This window comes from Cherax quadricarinatus, chromosome 10, assembly GCF_038502225.1.
Source record: "Cherax quadricarinatus isolate ZL_2023a chromosome 10, ASM3850222v1, whole genome shotgun sequence".
Taxonomy (NCBI): Eukaryota; Metazoa; Arthropoda; class Malacostraca; order Decapoda; family Parastacidae; genus Cherax; species Cherax quadricarinatus.
This window is the reverse complement of record NC_091301.1, coordinates 48688296-48710825: the sequence shown is the minus strand read 5'-3', so window position 1 is coordinate 48710825 and position 22530 is coordinate 48688296. Positions and strand designations below refer to the sequence as shown.

General features: G+C 37.0%; 1 protein-coding gene across 1 annotated transcript in view; it reads right to left on the bottom strand.

Annotated features, from left to right (window-relative positions):
* LOC128706414 (sialate:O-sulfotransferase 1-like) overlaps positions 1-22530 on the bottom strand; it is a 40755-nt gene that overhangs the window by 860 nt on the left and 17365 nt on the right. The window lies entirely within an intron of this gene.

Genomic DNA, 22530 nt, shown 5'->3' with positions numbered 1-22530 from the left:
AAGGCGAAAAATACATAGCTATGCTTTAGTTTTCATACTTCTTCTTTAAACATTGTTGAAAGAGTGTTCTCTCGTGTACTTAAATCAGGTGGGAAATACCTTCACAAGTGGTTTTGAACGTTTTGTGAACTGTAAAACAATATCATATCTAAAGCTGGCTTCACCTAAGCAACAGACGTGTTTAGACTATGTCTAAACACATTTTTTCACTACATTAAGTTAATTAATGTTTATGAAAAGCAGTTCAATTACTTGTCCAAGATAAACAAATTATAAATTCAGAATTACAATTATGTTACACATAGAAATAAGGAATAAATTTTATTATGTAAATGAATTATAGATTGAGATATTAAGTGTTACGTTGCATTATTGTAAGAGACAGCAAGTAACTTCGAGCACATTTCTAAGTAAGTAGTTAAATTAAGCACTTAGAGTTAGTTAACCCTAAGGTTGTTATCAGTCCCACTTCCTCTCCACTGTCACTCTCCAATCCGGTATTCAGTATGTTATTGCCTCTACACTTTGATGCTCTATTTCTACTTTCACTTTTCATTTCCTTCTTATACAAAACCTCCCAAATTAGTTCACGAAACTTCGTAACTTGTCTTCAGAATTCCGTGAAAGAACGATGTCAACAGCAAGGAGCAAATGAGATAATTATCAGTTCCAGCATCTTTCAATCCTGCAACCCTTCCCAGCACCCTAACATTCACTTCTTTCGCAACTCCAGTTTTTTTTACTAAGCGATCTGAGACAGGTATCCCAGTATTCCAGGACCACAATCCCCCGTGCCAAAATGCCCGCAACTGGAACGGTTCTGAGAGCGGTTTAAGTTGATAATGTAGTTAAATATTATAACTGAAGATCTGAAGGAAATCAGAAGAGGTATTCACAAGTTATCATATGGAATCTATAATGAAAATTTCTTTAATAATGATAAATTAGGAAACTCATGGATCAAATATAATTCAGATCTTTCACAGGGGACCAAACAAGACCAATATCCTAAAATACACCAACACATCAAGTTTGAAACCCTTCAAATGTTGCATTTTCAAAAAATCAGCATAGAAAGGTTGAACATAATCAGCTGCCACACTCAAATTATCCCATGAAAAGCAGTATTTTTTTTTTTTCTAAAATTTTCTAAGAAAACTGAAACCATTACATGGTTTTGCATGTAATGGTTTCAATTCCATTTTGCATGTAATGGTTCCTTATATTTGTTTAAGTAAAACTGACAAGTTTTTAAGAAAGTAGTTAACACGTTTCATGTAACCTTAGTGTTCATAACATACAAATATTAACACAGATGTCACACAGGTGTTATGAGCACATAAGAGACCATTTAGTTGATATAACCTAGGATAACCAAACAATGTGTCCCGTTGAACGGTTGGTAGCGCACTCAGCTCACACACTGAGGTTCATGGTTCGATCCCGGGTATTGGCGGAAACATTCGGGCCTGTTTCCTTAAGATACCTATGTCCGTGTTCATTTAGCTGTAAATAGGTTCCTAGAAGTCAGTCGACTGGTGTGTGTCGCATCCTGGGGACAAAAATATCCTAATTTGTCGGAAATTTTCTGCATAACCAGGGGCTTTCTATATAGTATATCACTGATGTTAGCTATATCTGTATAAAGTGCATAAAGTGCTTGTTGAAATATAGATTATTATTATTATTATTATTATTATTATTAGTAGCAGTAGTAGTAGTAGTAGTAGTAGTAGTAGTAGTAGTAGTAGTAGTAGTAGTAGTAGTAGTAGTAGTAGTAGTAGTAGTAGTAGTAGTAGTAGTAGTAAATGTCAAACATTCTGACTTATTTCTGATCAAAATAAACATTCGTCAATCGTTTCACAGAAATCAACTTAATTAATGAAACTGACACATGATAACTTACACAACTAACATCAAGTGTATTTCCTCTGAGGGAAACATATAAGCACTAAGAGTTTAAAGCTTACCAGATGTTGCATTTTCAAGTTACCAGTCTTTGTCCTTACGACTTCTACATATTAACTGAGGAACTAGGCTCCTGGGCTAAACTCGAAGACTCCAATATCGTTCTATTGCCTTTACAAACCTAAAACTCAGATTCACGCAGCATGGTCATTACTGCTATAAACAAGTGACTGCTCATCTTCCAGTACATTATCAACACATGGAATATTATGCCTGAACACTACTATAAAAAATCAGTTCACTCTGTGCTGGACAGCCGTCCAATACCAACATCACCAGTGACTGATCTTGCTGATCTAGATACAGACCCTTTACGTGCTTGTCTGATTTTTTCTTATTTTTTCTTCTTCCTACTTTTTTTTTGTTTTTTCTCATAATCCGAAACTTCCAATCCGACTGGGTTCAAATTCTAAACATTTGTTCAAATTTGAATTGAATCGGAAACGAGGACGAGATTCTAGGAACAACTGGCATAAACAGGTGCTCCTTGACCAAAGTTATTAAACTTATTCCCAGAATCCTAGAGTGACTTGGATAACTTCCAAAACACCTGAGCGGAATAGCTTCACAGGTAAGGTTTGTCAGGAAACAGGAATTGTTTCCTGACGCGTGTCTTAGATGATGACTCACCGTTAGAGTTTTTGGTCATCCGACCGAGGCCTTCCGCTGGCTTACCAGTCCACCCCTTTAAAAATTATGGTCATAGTTATAACCAATCATATGTAATAGCTTCAAAAGGTCATAAAATGCGCCTCCAAATTCACTGACTGTGAGGGAAAAGTTCAATAGATAGGAGTAGCGATATAGTAACAATAGTTTCATTGCCGGCTACTTGTTAAGGTAGGGTAAGTCCAGCTCCGGCTATCCCCCCCCCCTTTTTTTCCCCCTCCCCGAAAGTGATAGTTTGCTTGCCGGCTACTTGTTAAGGTAAGGCAAGTCTAGCTCCCGCTATTCCCGCCTTTTTTTACCCCCCCCCCACCCCGAAAGTGATAGTTTGAGTGCCGGCTGCTTGTTAAGGTAGGGTCAGTCTAGCTCCAGCTATCCCTTCCCCTCCTTCTTCCCCCCCCCCCGAAAGGTGACGTGTGGGGCTCCGGTCCAAACAGTAATCACTAGACTCACAGCTCCCAGCACTACTGTAAGTACATGCCTGCCTTGTATTCTAGTGGATTTATTGGTTGAAAGCTTCACTTTTGACCAATAATAAACTTAGTCCTATCAGTCTTGCTCTAAGTTGACTGTTGTAATAATCACCACATCTTTTAGGTAATGTACTTATCATGGAGAGTGATTTCTTAAGCAGTGGGTAACCTGTCTATCTTTTCAGCTTGGATGACAGAGAGGGTCACCTGCCAATCAACGAGTAGAATTGAAGGAGACGGACTAACGTTCTGAGATGTCCCGAATTTTGATCCACTTACCTGTTTGTGTATGTAAGTAGCAGGATATAACCCCTCATCATTGCAGTGGAGAAAACCTGCTTTCCTGTCATCTGGAAGGATTATTGAAAGCTAGAAAATCTGTTAAGAACGAGCCGGTGGGTTGTCATCAACACCTGCGACCCCCCCCCCATCATCAGCAACGGCTACGATTTCAACAACAGTGTCACCAACAACAGACACCCACGTTTTATATGCATTTATATTAGCGTTGAATTCAGTTATCATTTATATTTTTCATTTTTCATTTTCTTTAATGTAGGATTAATACTTCATATTTAAGTGTTTTATATTTTCTAAATAATAAAGTGTTTATGTTTGTCAGTTTTTATTCTTTTTCTATACATTAATTTTCCTGAGGAGGAGCCAGCCTTGGTAATACTGACTGAAGTTGTTACAGGGCTGAGTAAGCCTTCACAAGTGGCGACCTTGCCAGGATCAACTCTACTGAATCAAGATTCAACTCCATCTCGAATCTACCATTGGAACTTCAACGCCGCATACCACAGACGGTTACCACCAGCCATGAGTAATCATTCTCTATGGTATGACTACAGTACAGGTATTTAAAAGATTTGGTGATTGTTATAGTCTCAATTTATTGTAAGTCAAGTCAGGAAGGATATAATATTTAATTCTGCCACCTTTTTGTTTGAGCTTGAAACACTTTGGAGGATTAGACTCTAGGGACCCGAGATTTTCCAGTGACAATTTGTTTCATTGAGCTCTTTATTATATCTTTATTGATTTGTTCGTGAGAAGATTGGATGGTCAAGGAACCCCATTCTACTTACTTTTTGCTCAGAGTTGGCATAGAACCCTTCGTTTTCATTAATACATATTGTTTAATTGAAGCAGGGATCGAGCCCTCTGGTTTATTTACCATTTGAGCGGAGCAGGAATTGAACCCTCCGTTTTCTTTAATACCCGTTTCATTTCCCCTGATAGTTTAAGTTATTCTTGCAAGCATGGAGGAATACCAGTTTTGGATGAACGCTGGAAGTAAGTTAGGAATAACAGGGAAAAATTCAGAATCTTTCATTAGTGCTAAGATCCAGGAAAGACTTGAAAGAGAGAGAATTGAGAGAGAAGGAAGACAGTTAGAAAGGGAAAGAGGTGAAGAAAAGGAGAGAGAGAATCGAAAGAGAAGAGAAAAGGGAGAAAGAGAACCTTGAAAGACAGGAGAAAAAGGAGAGAGAGAGAATTGAGAGAGAAATCCAAGAAAGACAGTTAGAAAGAGAAAGAGAAGACAAAAAGGAGCGTGATAGACTTGATCGTGAAGAAAGAGCTAGAGAACGTGAAGAACAAGCTAAAATACGTGAGGAACAAGCTAAGATACGTGACGAACAGGTTAAATTAAGAGAACTTGAGGAAAGAGCCAAGGATAGAGAAGTTGAGGATAAAACTAGAGAACGTGAGGAAAAAGCTAGAGAACTTGAGTTAATAGAGAGAGAAAAGGATCGCGAGCTCGAAAAATCTCGCCTTGAATTAGAGAATAAAAAGTTAACTTTGACACAGCAACAATTAGAGGAAGGAGTACTTGAACATCATGCAGCTAGTGCACAAATTCTAACACCTAATTTACCTCCCTTCACAGAGGGGGAAGACATAACTTCATACATTATCAGGTTTGAAAATACCGCTACCCTCTGTGAATGGCCTGCTAACACCTGGGCTACCAGGTTAGGAACGTTATTTTCTGGTACCGCTTTGAATATCTATGCAACTTTGTCGCAGGATATTATATGTAATTATAACCTACTGAAGAAGGCAATCCTTAAAGCATATCAAAAAAACCACTAATTCTTACAAGAAAGATTTTAGGTATGCCACCTTACAGCCTGGCCAGAACTTTCAGCAGTTACAGGTAACACTCTTTCGTTTGTTCGACTTTTGGGTAGAGAGTTCAGGAATTGATCACAGTTATGAATCTCTTAGAGACTTCATGGTTGCTGACCAGTTCCTGACAGCTCTTCCTCACCAGATACGAACATTTATTAGAGAACGTAACCTGATTAAAGCTGAGAAAGTTGCTGAGGCTGCTGACCTGTATGCTGAGGCTCACAATTCCTATAAAGACCTAAAGGGATCGAACCCTAAGGGCAAGGGTTCATCAGACCTTAAGAAATCAAAGCCTCTAGTGGAAAGTAAAGTGACTTCTTTTATTCCTGTTTGTCATTTGTGTGGTGTTAAGGGACATAAACGTCCAGATTGTCCTTCTAAGAAGGTCCAAAAAGTTGGAAGATGTTTTAAAGACTGTAATGACCAAGCAACCTTCTGTTCAGGAACAGTTAATGGACTTAATGTATCTACCATTTTACGAGACACTGGATGCACATGTATAGTCATTTCTGATAAGCTGTTCCCTAACCTTAAAGAAACTCATTCCTCTGCTATACTTTCAGACTACTTGGGCCGTATGGACACTTTTCCTGCCATCCGTTGTTACATTAGGTCTAAATGGTTCACAGGATGGTCTGAAGCCGTACTAGCTCCCATCACTTCTTGCTCCGTACTAATAGGTAATGTAAAAGGTGCCATTCTTCCTTCTGAGGTTGACCTTTCATCACCAAAGATGGACATAAGTGTTCAGATCCTCTTCCTGTAGAGTCAGAGAAGCCCCTCGAAAGTTCAGATGAGACAATGTCTCGTGAGATTCATGTGGGATTAAAAACCAGTGATGCTACTTTCGAAAGCGAGGTAGTAGGATCACCAGTTCACTTGTTAGATGAAAGTAAAGATATCACCTCCTATACCATAAATGTCTTGACTAGGGCTCAGACCAAAGCCCAGGCTTCTCCTACTGTCCATCCTTTGATTTTCCCTGACTTTAAGCCTTTAGATGCATCGAAGGACTCCTTTGTCAATTTACAACGTAATTGCCCTTCTCTTCAGAATTGCCATAATGCCGCTAAACAAAATCAAGTTATCCAAAGGAAAAACTTTTCATATAAATTTGAATATATAAAAGGTATCTTGTACAAGTCAGTATTCAAATAAAATTCAGATGAGATAGACTATTCCATCTTAGTTGTTCCAAGTCAATGCAGAGAGACTCTTCTTAAAATGGCTCATGACCTGCCAGTGGCCGGACATTTCTCGCATCGTAAAACCTTAAATAAAATTAGGGAAACCTATTTTTTTGCCAAAAATGTCCTCAGATGTCACTACCTATTGTAGATCGTGTAAAGTTTGCCAACTGTCATCCTCCCGGGGTACCAGGAGAGTATCTATGGTCAAAATGCCTATCTTTACGGTACCATTTGAAAGAGTAGCCATTGACATCGTTGGTTCTTTATCTCCACTTTCATCTGGGGGACATAGATATATATTAACATTAGTTGATTATGCTTCGAGTTTCCCTGAAGCCTTACCCTTAAAGTCCATAACTACTACAGAGGTGGCTGAAGCCCTTTTGTCCATCTTCTCCAGAGTGGGCATCCCTAGAGAAATTTTGTCTGACCGTGGGACACAATTCACATCTGACTTAATGCAACATCTATACCAACTTCTGGGAGTGAAGCCTCTCTTCACCACACCCTATCATCCCAGCTGTAATGGGAGGATTGAGCGCCAGCATTCGATTCTCAAGTCCATTATAAGGAAACTTTGCTCCCTTAAACCTAAGGAGTGGCATCGTTATCTACCCTGTGCTGTGTTTGCCATGTGGGAAGTTCCCAGTGACTCTTTGGGGTTTTCACCTTTTGAACTTCTCTATGGTAGACAGGACAGAGGCCCATTGTCCATCCTTCATGACTTATGGAGTAATGAGGAGGTGAGTGCTGAGGTTCAGTCTTCTTACCAGTTTCTCTTTGACCTTAGATCCTAACTTGAGGAGACCTCTGACATAGTTTCGAAAAACCTAAGCTTGTCAATGGACCAGTACAAAACCTATTTTGATTCCAAAAGTCAGAGGAGAAGTTTTAAAGTAGGGGATGAAGTTCTGGTACTTTTGCCTATCAAGTCAAATAAATTATTAGTAGCATGGAAAGGTCCATATAAAGAATTAAAATTTTGCGGGAAAGTTGACTACCTCATAGAAGTCAAGGGGTAACCTAAGCTTTATCATATCAACATCCTTAAGAAATATCACCGAAGAAATTCGGTCAACTGCCTTAATAACTTTGACTTAGTTTTTCCACACGAACTTGATAAGACAACTGAAGAATGTAAGGTGTGTGTAATTGACACCTCTAACTTAGACTATGATGAAGAACTACATGACTTGGTGTAAGTAATATTCACGTGTGATTTACAGTTATACAGTGACATTTATAGTGTATAGTGAGTGAAGTGTATAACATCGTTATTTACGATTAATCATCGTGGTCAGGCTGACCCTGAGGTTAAGCTTAATGGGTCAGTAGTGTCTGACTCGATTATTGCTGACTTAAGCATAACAAAAACTCAGCTGTTTATAGCAGTACAGTGTTTTTTAAACACTCTAAGTGTGGTGCTAGAATTTTCAGTATACCATTAAAATGGCTTGTTTGAAAACTCAGTTTCAGTCTTTACAGACTAAGATTACACAGTTAGAAAATCTAATTTCAGTCTGTATAGGATTAACTCAAGATACAAACATAGATTTTGATGATCTTGAGGTCAAATTTAAATTACTTACACGACGTCTGGAAATAATTAATTCAGACTATACACATTATGAAAATAAATTTCTTGAATTGGATCCATCTGAGGATGAAATTAAAAATGTTTTGGATACTTTTAGTAATCAACAGTTAAGGTGGACAGGAGTACAGGCTATCTGCCGCAAAACTCTGTCACAGAGACCTACTGTAACTAGTGGTCAAATACCTGTTACACCTGTAACAACAACAAGTGTCCCATTACCAAGCTTACCTACATTGTCATTACCTATTTTCCAAGGTCATAATTATGAAGAATTCATTAGTGGTTTTCAATCCATAGTAAATTCACGAACTGACATAGATGAGATTGCTAAGTTCAATTACCTTAAATGTCTTGTGAAGGGAGAACCCTATGAACTGATTAAGTCATTTCCGGTGGTTAAAGGTAATTATCAAATAGCCTTACGTGTCTTAGCAGACAATTACTTCGATGCTGACAAGGCCAGAGTTAGACATGCAGTCTTAATATCAAGCTTGAAGCCACCCAAACATTGTTTTTCAGACTTACAGGCATTTAGAATCACATTAGACAATAGTCTCAGATCTCTAGGTGCTAAATATGACCTAAGACAATGTGATTGGTTTATCAGTGGTATTGTACAAGATAAGTTGTCAACACAAACTATTGAACGATTAAATATTATGTTCAATAAACGCTATTTCACTTGTGAAGAAATTAACAATAGTTTACAAACAATAGTTTCATGCATGCAAGCAACGAGACAAGATGAAGAATCCACAAATCCAGTGGATAATAAACCTTCTACTCAGTATAAAAAGAGTATACCTACTCCCACTAAACCACAGAATGGGAAATCCCATATAGGCATTTATCAAGCTGTGAATACAACAGACAGTAAACAGACTGTCATACATAAACGTACTCCAAAATGTGTACTTTGTGATGGAACACATTGGGCACAGTATTGTACTCAATACACATCAATGGAGGCACGTAAACAACGTGTTCATCAGCTAAAAAGGTGCATCAAGTGTTTAGGTGAACACAAGGGAGGTAAATGCTCACTGAAGAAGTGTTTTAAAAACAAGGGTATGCATCATACAGCATTATGCCCAAATACTTTTGCTGAACAGCAGAAGACTTCCACAGAATCAGGAAGCCAACAAGCAACAGCATTAAATGTGAGAGATAAGTTTAAAGCAACTGCTCTCCCCATAGCTCGAGTTGAGTTATCTAATAAATTACACAAAACCAATGTGTTAACACTATTTAATCAAGGCTCACAAAGGTCCTTCATAAGAAGAACAGTGTTGCAGAAACTGAATAAACAACCCTATGCCAAAATACAGTTAGATATAGCTGGTTTTTTCCACAATTCTGGTAAACAGACATATGACCTAGCCAGAATCACTATTGGTCTAGGAAACAGGAAAAAGACAGTAGAAGCTGTGGTAGTAGATGATTTGCCTAAGTCTGTACAGATCCAGGGATTAAAAGAAACAGTTGCAGCACTGAAAGCAGCTAAGGTCAAGTTAGCCTGTCCTGACATACAGACGGACACTATTAGTCCAATTGATTTTGTGCAAAATATAGTAAGTAAACATGATGTTCACTTGCTGAAAACAGCAGGAGGCCACATGATATGTGGTCCCATTCCCTCTCAAAGTGGGAAAGAAGCTGATATTGATTCAGTGGAAAATGTACTAGTTACGAGAATAACCGCTGATCATGTACCACAGCAAAAATTATCATTACTGGAAGAAATGAATGAACCAGTTGATAAGTTGTGGGATTTAGAAGCGATAGGTATTGATGTAAATAAACCAAGCCCACAAGAGTCTCAGACTTATAACCAATATTTGGACACTGTCAAATATAAAGATGGACAGTATTGGGTTAGGTTACCATGGAAATTAAATCCACCACATCTGCCTAGCAATTATCGCATAGCTTTCGGACAGATGAAAGCACAAATACATGAGCTCAGGAAGAATCCAGAGCTACTGACTGTTTATGATAATATCATACAAGAACAGTTGGACAATAAATTTATTGAGGAAATAGTCGAAGATAAGTTGAAGACAGATGCTCATTATCTCCCGCACCATGGAGTCAGAAAAGATTCTGAAACCACTCCACTACATGTTGTATATAATTGCAGCGCACGTGCAAATAAAGATGTAGCAAGTCTTAATGACTGTCTGATGACCGGACCCTCACTAACTGAGAAGCTTGGAGACGTGCTTATGAAATTTCGCACAAACCCATATGCCTACACGGCTGATATTTCCAAAGCTTTCTTAAGAGTAGGACTACAAGAAATAGATAGAGATTATACTCGATTCTTGTGGCCTGAAAATCCACATGATCCTCAAAGTCCTGTGAAAACTTATCGTTTCAAATCAGTATTATTTGGTGCAACATCCTCTCCGTTCTTGCTAGAAGCTACTCTAAATACACATTTGAAGAAATCTGAAAGTCCCTTCAAAGAAATCTTAAAGAAAAGTTTCTATGTGGACAATCTTCAAGGTACTGTGAATAAAGAGGAGGATTTGAAATCCTTATACAGAGAAGCTAACAAGGAGATGAAAGAAGCAAATATGCCTCTAAGGATGTGGAATACTAATTCAAAGCAATTAAGAGAACTTATCAATGAAGATTTCCCTGAAACTGAAATTCCTGATTGCAACAATATGCTGGGACTTAATTGGAACACACAGGAAGATACTTTGAGTCTCAAAAGGATAAATAATAAATCATGCAGTACACTCACTAAACGTAGTTTCCTGTCAGAGGTATCACAATGTTTTGATCCTCTAGGACTCGTCTCACCAATTACCATAAAAGGTACAATACTTATGCAAGATGCATGGAAGCTCAAAATTGGATAGGATGAGAACTTGCCTCTAGAAATGAGCCAAGCATGGGATGAAATATCCAGGGAGTTTAAACAACTTCATCAAATTAAATTTCCCAGACAAATAGGTCAAGAGGGAAACAAGTACACATTACATGTGTTCTGTGATGCGTCAACCAGAGGTTATGGCGCTGTAGCTTACATGAGTAATGCTGAAGGAAGTACACTAATTACTTCAAAGGCCAGGGTAGCACCCTTGAAGGTCAGAACAGTACCACAATTGGAACTGACAGCACTCTATGTAGGTACAAAATTAGCTGTCTATCTCAACAAAGTACTTGATCATCTCACTATTGAGAAAACCGTGATCTGGAGTGATAATGAAGCAGTTCTCCAGTGGTTAAGAAATAATAAGAGTAAGCTGGTCTATGTACAGAACAGAGTAGCAGAAATAAAAGAGATGCAGAGAGATTATCTCTTTCTTCACGTCTCTACCCAAGAGAATCCAGCTGACATGTTGTCACGTGGTGTCCCACTCAAGAAATTTGTGGATAATAAATTATGGCTCCACAGACCGAACTGGTTCTCTAATGAAAATAACTGGCCTCAGCAAAAAGCTCACATTATGCCAGAAGAGACAGTCTGCTTGAACACAACAGAAATAAGTTGTGTAAATACTGCAGACACAACAGAAAGAGCCACTGATGGATCTAAATACTCATCTTTGGGTAAACTCTTAAGAGTTACAACTCTTGTCTTTAAATTCATTAAAGGAATAAAACCTGATTATGAATGTCTTGAACCCATTAAATACTGGGTGAAACTAATACAGAAAGTTGTTTTCTCTACAGAATATAAATTTCTAGAAACACAAGATAAATCCCCAAAGAAACCTGTCATGATTAATTCTTTAGGACTTTATCTCGACTCACAAAAGATTATAAGATGTCGAGGAAGAATTCATAATTCTTCACTACCTAAAGAAGCCATACATCCAATATTGATCCCCAAGAATCATTGGCTAACAAAACTGATTGTGCAAAACGCCCACAGTAACGTGTTACACGGTGGGGTAGCTGACACACTTTGTCATATACGACAATCCTACTGGATACCTCAAGGTCGACAAAGTGTGAAAAAACAAATAAGGGACTGTATTACTTGTCGTCACTACGATATGCGAGTATGTCAGTATCCAGGTCCACCTCCATATCCCTCTGAAAGAGTTTGTCATGTCACTCCATTTGAGGTGACAGGTGTAGATTACACTGGACCAATAATTTTAACCAAAACAGTTGACAAAGTTCCCATCAAGGTGTACATCTGTTTGTTCACTTGTGCTACAACTAGAGCAGTACGTCTAGAAGTCGCCATTGACATGTCTGCTGAAACCTTTATCAAATTATTCAGAAGGTTTGCAGCCAGAAGGGCTTGTCCCAGACTGATGATTTCAGATAATGCAACGAACTTTGTTTCTGGTGCTGCTTATATAAGCAAGATCTTTGATCAACCAGAAGTACAACAGATGCTGAATCAACGCAGGTGTCGTTGGAGATACATTCCACACAAGTAAGTTTGTCAGCCATCAGTGAATGAAATATGCTGACATAACACCCCCTAGGGGTAATTTATAATCTTACAAATTATAATCTTTACAGCCCGTTGAGAGATGACTTCGACAGCTTCTCAAGACCTCGTCTGCAGGGGCGGCTGACTTGTGTGGACTCAAAAGTCCGCCCCTTACTGCCGACTATAGGTTGATTACAAACTCCTTGCGACTCAAGAACTGCGCAGTCCCCCGTACTACAAGAAATTCGTAACCTACCTTGCTCTTGTAGCGTGAGCTATGGTGTTCTTCACACCTTCGACAGGTATCGGTGACTTGATAGAAGCTGAAGTGTCCTTGGATGTCCACGTCTTCCATAGTCTAGGAAAACGCACACTGGTACACTATGTTCCACAAGATTTGTCTTTATTGTTCACAATCTTATCACTAAAGAAGCTGATCACACTTCTCTTAAGTGTTTATTGTGTTTATGAGATACTTTGTTCACACTAACGCACAGATTGTTCTTTGTTGGTTATCCTGGCGTCAGTGTCACTCTCAGTATAGTCAAAAGTAATCTGAAGACGCCACAGCGCCCCATGCCGACACTGTCCCTTGCACAAAAAAAAAGCTGACCTAGTACTTTTGCTTCCTTGCCACTTTCTCGATGAAGCAAAGCAGAATGTTTGATTCTTGCTGTCTTAAGCATAGACAACAATGTCCACTGTCTTTACTATGGTAACAAAGTGGGAGCAGGATTTTCCTTAATTGTCCTGCTAAAGTAAGAGATGTACTGTCTCTTATTAAAATACACTCTGCAACACTCTGCAAGGAGCAGCGGTCACTTGACCACTTCGCATACTCATACGGCATCTGTGATCAATTACTCACTGTAGCAGTAAACAAAACGCTTGCCCCTTCTGAGAGGGCTGGGCCCCTCAGGGCTGAAAGGGGCTAAAGGGGCTGAAGGGGGCTGATACCCCCCTCCTGGAGAAAATTTCTCCACAGTGACTCTTGACCACTCGGACGCAACCAACATTTATATTAATGAATCTTTGGATGACCATAAGAGACATGAACTACTTCAATGTGTGAGTAACTTTTCAGACGTCTTTACTGATATTCCAGGTGTTACCTCCACGGTAGTCCATAAGATTGACTTAGTGACGGACAATCCTATCAAACGAAAATTATACCCAGTTCCAGTTCACCTTAGGGATGCATTTGACCAAGCGGTAGACAAATTATTAAAACTAAAGATCATTGAACCTTCAGTATTTGCATATTGCTCACCAGTAGTCATGGTTAAGAAGGAGGATAATTCATAAAGACTTGCTATTGACTTCAGAGGCCTTGATGCTATAACTCAGTGGGATGCTGAGCCTATGCAATCTACACAAATTTTATGACGCTTCCTTCCTTTCAGACATTGATATTGCGCAGGCACTTAGGTCACACTAATCATACATGTACATGTTTATTTATTCACACTCATCTGAGTTTTCTTTGATTTTATCTTAGTTCTTGTTCTTAGTACTTTTCCTTTTATATACCATGGGGAAGTGGAATAAGAATCTTTCCTCCGTAAGCCATGCATGTTGTAAAAGTCAACTAAAATGCCGGGAACAATGGGCTAGTAACCCCTTTTTCTGTAGTAATTACTAAAAAGAATAAGAAGAAAACTGTCAAAGTGGGAAGTCTGAATGTGCGTGGATGTTGTGCGAATGATAAGAAATAGATGATTGTGGATGTTATGAATGAGAAGAAGCTGGATATCCTGGCTTTAAGTGAAACAAAGCTGAAAAGGATGGGTGAGTTTCAGTGGAGAGGAATAAATAGGATTAGGTCAGGGGTTTCTAATAGAATTAGAGCTAAAGAAGGAGTAGCACTAATGTTGAAGGATAAGCGATGGCAGGAAAAGAGGGACTATAAATGTATTAATTCAAGGATTATGTGGAGTAAAATAAAGGTTGGATTTGAGAAGAGGGTTATAGTAAGCGTATATGCACCTGGGGAAGAGAGAAGTATAGTGGAGAGAGAGAGATCTTGGGAAATGTTGAGTGAATGCGTGGGGAGTTTTGAACCAAGTGTGAGAGTACTCGTGGTTGGGGAATTCAATGCTAAAGTGGGTAAAGGTGTTGTGGAGGGAGTAGTAGGTAAATCTGGGGTGCCAGGGGTAAATGAAAATGGGGAGCCTTTAATTGAGCTATGCGTAGAAAGAGGTTTGGTAATAAGTAATACATATTTTATGAAAAAGAGGATAAATAAATATACAAGGTATGATGTAGCACGTAATGAAAGTAGTTTGTTAGATTATGTATTGGTGGATAAAAGGTTGATGGGTAGGCTCCATGATGTACACGTTTATAGAGGGGCAACTGATATATGGGATCATCATCTAATTGTAGCTACAGTTAGAGTAAGAGGTAGATGGGATAAGAGGAAAATTGTAACAACAAGTAAGAGGGAGGTGAAAGTGTATAAACTAAGGGAGGAGGAAGTTTGGGTGAAATATAAGCAACTATTGGCAGAAAGGTGGGCTGGTGCAAGTATGAGTAGTGGGGAGGTTGAAGAAGGTTGGAATAGTTTTAAAAATGCAGTATAAGAATGTGGGGCAGAAGTTTGTGGTTATAGGAGAGTGGGTGCAGTAGGAAAGAGGAGTGATTGATGGAGTGATTGGTGGAATGATGAAGTAAAGGGTGTGATAAAAGAGAAAAAGGTAGCTTATGAGAGGTATTTACAAAGCAGAAGTGTTATAAGAAGAGTAGAGTATATGGAGAGTAAAACAAAGGTGAAGAGAGTGGTGAGAGAGTGCAAAAGTAGAGCGGATGACAGAGTGGGAGAGGTACTGTCAAGAAATTTTAATGAAAATAAGAAAAAAATTTGGAGTGAGTTAAACAAGTTAAGAAAGCCTAGGGAACAAATGGATTTGTCAGTTAAAAACAGATTTGGGAGTTAGCAGATGGGGAGATGGAGGTTTTGGGTAGATGGCAAGAATATTCTGAGGAACTTTTAAATGTCGATGAAGAAAGGGAGGCAGTAATTTCATGCACTGGCCAGAGAGGTATACCATCTTTTAGGAGTGAAGAAGAGCAGGATGTGAGTGCGGGGGAGGTGCGTGAGGCATTTCGTAAAGCAACTGGAACTGACGGAATCATAACAGAAATGTTAAAAACTGGGGGGACATAGTGTTTGAGTGGATGGTATTTCTGTTTAATAAATGTATGAAAGAGGGGAAGGTACCTAGGGATTGGCAGAGAGCGTGTATAGTCCCTTTATATAAAGGGAAGGGAGACAAAAGAGATGGTAATAATTATAGAGGAACAAGTTTACTGAGCATACAAGGAAAAGTGTACGGCAGGGTTATTATTGAAAGAATTAGGGGTAAGACAGAATGTAGAATTGCGAATGAGCAAGGAGCTTTTAGAGTGGGTAGGGGATGTGTAGATCAAGTGTTTACATTGAAGCATATATGTGAGCAGTATTAAGATAAAGGTAGGGAAGTTTTTATTGCATTTATGGATTTAGAAAAGGCATATGATAGAGTGGATAGGGAAGCAATGTGGCAGATGTTGCAAGTATATGGAATAGGAGGTAAGTTACTAAATGCTGGAAAGAATTTTTATGAGGAGAGTGAGGCTCAGGTTAGGGTGTGTGGAAGAGAGTGAGACTACTTCCAGGTAAAAGTAGGTCTTAGACAGGGATGTGTAATGTCACCATGGTTGTTTAATATATTTGTATATGGGGTTGTAAAAGAAGTAAATGCTAGAGTATTCGGGAGAGGTGTGAGATTAAATTATGGGAAATTAAATACAAAATGGGAAGTGACACAGTTACTTTTTTCCTGATGATACTGTGCTTATGGGAGATTCTAAAGAAAAATTGCAAAGGTTAGTGGACGAATTTGAGAGTGTGTGCAAAGGTAGAAAGTTGAAAGTGAACATAGAAAAGAGTAAGGTGATGAGAGTATCAAATGATTTAGATAAAGAAAAAATGGATATCAAATTGGGGAGGAGGAGTATGGAAGAAGTGAATGTTTTCAGATATTTGGGAGTTGACGTGTCAGCAGATTGATTTATGAAGGATAAGGTAAATCATAGAAATGATGAAGGAAAAAAGGTGGGTGGTGCATTGAGGCATATGTGGAGGCAAAAAATGTTATCAATGGAGGCAAAGAAGGGAATGTATGAAAGTATAGTAATACCAACACTCTTATATGGGTGAGAAGCTTGGGTTGTAAATACTGCAGCAAGGAGGCGGTTGGAGTCAGTGGAGATATTCTGCCTAAGGGCAATTTGTGGTGTGAATATTATGCAGAAAATTCGGAGTGTGGAAATTGGGAGAAAGTGTGGAGTTAATAAAAGTATTAGTCAGAGGGCTGAAGAGGGTTTGTTGAGGTGGTTTCGTCATTTAGAGAGAGTGGATCAAAGTAGAATGACATGGACAGCATATAAATCTGTAGGGGAATGAAGGCGGGGTAGGGGTCGTCCTCTGAAAGGTTGGAGGGAGGGGGTAAAGGTGGTGTTGTAGGCGAGAGGTTTTGACTTCCAGTAAGCATGCGTGAGCGTGTTAGATAGGAGTGAATGGAGACAAATGGTACTTAGGACCTGACGAGCTTTTGGAGTGTGAACAGGGTAATATTTAGTGAAGGGATTCAGGGAAACCGGTTATTTTATATGACGGACTTGAATCGTGGAAATGGGAAGTACAATGCCTGCACTCTAAAGGAGGGGTTTGGGATGTTGGCAGTTTGGAGGGACATATTGTGTATTTTTATACGTATATACTTCTAGACTGTTGTGTACTGGGCACCTCTGCAAAAACAGTGATATTGTGTGAGTGAGGTGAAAGTGTTGAATGATGAAAGTATTTTCTTTTTGGGGATTTTCTTTCTTTTTTGGGGTCGCCCTGCCTCAGTGGGAGACGGCCGACTTGTTGAAATGTATATATATATATATATATATATATATATATATATATATATATATATATATATATATATATATATATATATATATATATATATATATATATATATATATATATATATATATATATATATATATATATATATATATATATATATATATATATATATATATATATATATATATATATATATATATATATATATATATATATATATATATATATATATATATATATATATACATATATGCAATAAGATCACAGTGAACAGGTGATTTCAAAATATGCAAAACAACCACTCTGAAAGAATAGAGAAATTACAAGCGCTTTCGTAACTACTCACATTATCAAGGAACTATGGCTCACATTACATGTGACTACTCACAATATCAAGGAACATAGTTCCTTGATAATGTGAGTAGTCACGAAAGCGCTTGGAATTTCTCTATTCTTTCAGAGTGGTTGTTTTGCATATACATATATATATATATATATATATATATATATATATATATATATATATATATATATATATATATATATATATATATATATATATATATATATGTCGTGCCGAATATGTAAAACTGGTCAATTAGCAAGAACTCATTTAAAATTAAGTCCTTTCTGAAATTTTCTCTTATCCGTTTAAAGATTATTATTAAAGATTAGCCGTATTCTCCCGGCCCGGGCCTTTTCCAAGTGGTGGCCCGGCCTTGGCTCCCTCTTTAGGGAGTGTCTGAGACCTAAGTCTCCCATGGGAGGAGGCACAAGTACCTCCTCATCTTTGGGACCAACTGTCCCCAGGCCTAGCCACAAGCTAGGCCTCTCTGGTCTGCCATCCCCGCCCCAAGGGAGCAAATGGGAATGACAGTCTTATGAGCTAAAGGCTCGGGCTCAGGCACCTACCCTACCCTAGAAGGGTTAGGCATGGTGTCGATGCGTTTAAAGATATATTTTTTTCATTAATGTTAATGTAAAAATTTATAATTTTGCACCAAAAGAATCTTATAAAACTTACCTAACCTTATTATAACAAGCGCAATTTATTTTAGCCTAACCCAACTAAATATATTTTAAATACGTTTACAGTAATTTAATACTAAACAAACACAATGAAATATTTTTTTTTCGTTAGGTTCAGAATGATTGTTGTGAAATTATTGCATACACAAATTTTCGCTTATCATATATGGCAAGATGAGCCTTGCTATTTAAGCCAAGATCGCAAGTTCTGCCTATTCGGCACGACATATATATTTATATATATATATATATATATATATATATATATATAATGTATATATGTCGTGCCGAATATGTAAAACTGGTCAATTAGCAAGAACTCATTTACAATTAAGTCCTTTCTGAAATTTTCTCTTATACGTTTAAAGATATATTTTTTTCATTAATGTTGATGTAAAAATTTATAATTTTGCACCAAAAGAATCTTAGAAAACTTACCTAACCTTACTGTAACAAGAACAGTTTATTTTAGCCTAGGCCAACTAAATATATTTTAGATTTCTTTACAATAATTTAATACTAAACAAACACAGTGAAATATGTTTTTTTCTTTTGGTTCAGTATGATTTTGGCGAAATTATTGCATACACAAATTTTAGCTTGTCTTATATGGCAAGATGAGCGTTGCTATTTAAGCCAAGATCGCAAGTTCTGCCTATTCGGCACGACATATATATATATATATATATATATATATATATATATATATATATATATATATATATATATATATATATATACATATATATATATATATATATATATATATATATATATATATATATATATATATATATATATATATATATATATATATATATATATATATATATATATATATATATATATATATATATATATATATATATATATATATATATATATATATATATATATATATATATATATATATATATATATATATATATATATATATATATATATATATATATATATATATATATATATATATATATATATATATATATCACTGTAACCACGAACGATTGGTATTAATCAACATCAACACTGCAACTAGCCAAGGACTTGAACCCATGATGTTTTGGCCCATTTCGTGTTGAGCGAAAATCACATGATGCTCTAACCCACAGGGCCTCCATATCCTATAGGAACCAAGCACCCAGCCAAGCCAGGTGTATTACCATAGGTCCAATGACATACAGTAGTGTGGGTGCCACGGAGCTAATTTCATTCTACTCCCTGTTTGGTGTACTAGCCCAACAGCCAGTATTTTATATTATTGTAACCACGAACGATTGGTATTGATCACCAGCAACACTGCAACTAGCCATGGACTCGAACCATGACTAGTTGTCATGGTTCGAGTCCATTACTAGTTGCATGGCCATGGTTGTCTCCCATGTGTGAGGTGTCGCTTTGTTGTGGGATGTGATGGTGAGGTGTAGTCTTGAGTCTTTATATGCCTTCCTTTGACTTATTGTTTATATAGTTCCTTGATAATGTGTTTGGAATTTCACTATTCTTTCACAGTGGTTGTGGCAGATGTTGCAAGTATATGGAATAGGTGGTAAGTTACTAAATGTTGTAAAGAGTTTTTATGAGGAGAGTGAGGCTCAGGTTAGGGTGTGTAGAAGAGAGGGAGAATACTTCCCGGTAAAAGTAGGTCTTAGACAGGGATGTGTAATGTCACCATGGTTGTTTAATATATTTATAGATGGGGTTGTAAAAGAAGTAAATGCTAGGGTGTTCGGGAGAGGGGTGGGATTAAATTATGGGGAATCAAATACAAAATGGGAGGTGACACAGTTACTTTTTGCTGATGATACCGTGCTTATGGGAGATTCTAAAGAAAAATTGCAAAGGTTAGTCGACGAGTTCGGGAGTGTGTGTATAGGTAGATAATTGAAAGTGAACATAGGAAAGAGTAATGTGATGAGGGTAACAAATGAGTTAGATAAAAAAATTGGATATCAAATTGGGGAGGAGGAGTATGGAAGAAGCGAATGTTTTCAGATATTTGGGAGTTGACGTACCAGCAGATGGATTTATGAAGGATGAGGTTAATTATAAAATTGATGAAGGAAAAAAGGCGAGTGGTGCATTGAGGTATATGTGGAGACAAAAAACGTTATCTATGGAGGCAAAGAAGGGAATGTATGAAAGTACAGTAGTACCAACACTCTTATATGGGTGTGAAGATTGGGTTGTAAATGCGTGTGTTAGCATGTTAGATAGGAGTGAATGGTATTTGGGACCTAACGAGCTGTTAGAGTGTGAGCAGGGTAATATTTAATAAAGGGATTCAAGGAAACCAGTTATTTTTATATAGCTGAACTTGAGTCCTGGAAATGGGAAGTACAATGCCTGCAATTAAAGGAGGGGTTTGGAATATTGGCAGTTTGGAGGGATATGTTGTGTATCTTTATATGTATACTCTTCTAAAATGTTGTATTCTGAGCACTTCTCCAAGACAGTGATGCGTGAGTGAGGTGAAGGTATTGAATGATGATGAAAGTAATTTCTTTTTGGGTCACCCTGCCTCGGTGGGAGACGGCTGACTTGTTTTACATACATGATATATATATATAAATATATATATATATATATATATATATATATATATATATATATATATATATATATATATATATATATATATATATATATATATATATAAATATATATATATGAATGTGTATATATATACATATATATATATATATATATATATATATATATATATATATATATATATATATATATATATATATATAATGTCGTGCCGAATATGTAAAACTGGTCAATTAGCAAGAACTCATATAAAATTAAGTCCTTTCTGAAATTTTCTCTAATACGTTTAAAGATACATTTTTTCATTAATGTTAATGTAAATTAATTTTGCACCAAAAGAATCTTAGAAAACTTACCTAACCTTATTATAACAAGAGCAATTTATTCTAGCCTAACCCAACTAAATATATTTTAAATACGTTTACAATAATTTAGTACTGAACAAACACAATCAAATATATTCTTTTCGTTAGGTTCACAATGATTTTGGCGAAATTATTGCATACACAAATTTTCACTTGTCCTATATGGCAAGATGAGCGTTGCTATTTAAGCCAAGATCGCAAGTTCTGCCTATTCGGCACGACGTAAATATATATACATATATATATATATATATATATATATATATGTATATATATATATATATACATATATATACATATACATATATATACATATATATATATATATGTATATATATATACATACATATACATACACATACATATATATGTATATATATGTATATATATATATATACATATATATACATATATATATATATATATATATATATATATATATATAGAATTGACACAGTTACTTTTTGCTGATGATACTGTTCTTATGGGAGATTCTAAAGAAAAATTGCAAAGGATAGTGGACGAGTTCGGGAGTGTGTGTAAAGATAGAAAGTTGAAAGTAAACATAGAAAAGAGTAAGGTGATGAGAGTATCAAATGAGCTGGATAAAGAAAAATTGTATATCAAATTGTGGAGAAGGAGTATGGAAGAAGTGAATGTTTTCAGATATTTGGGAGTTGATGTGCCAGCGGATGGATTTATGAAGGATGAGGTTAATTAAAGAATTGATGAAGGAAAAAAGGCGACTGGTGCATTGAGGTATATGTAGTGACAAAAAACGTTATCTACGGAGGAAAAGAAGGGAATGTATGAGAGTATAGTAGTACCAACACTCTTATATGGGTGTGAAGATTGGGTTGTAAATGCTGCAGCGAGGAGGCGGTTGGAGCCAGTGAAGATGTCCTGTCTAAGGGCAATGTGTGGTGTAAATATAATTCAGAAAAATCGGAGTGTGGAAATTAGGGGAATGTGTGGAGTTAATAAAAGTATTAGTAAGAGGGCTGAAGAGGGGTTTTTGAGGTGGTTTGGTCATTTAGAGAGAATGGATCAAAGTAAAATGACATGGAGAGCGTATAAATCTGAAGGGGAAGGAAGGCGGGGTAGGGGTCGTCCTCGAAAAGGTTGGAGGGAGGGGGTAAAGGAGGTTTTGTGGGCGAGGGGCTTGGACTTCCAGCAAGCATGTGTTAGCGTGTTAGATAGGAGTGAATGGAAACGAATGGTATTTGTGACCTGACGATCTGT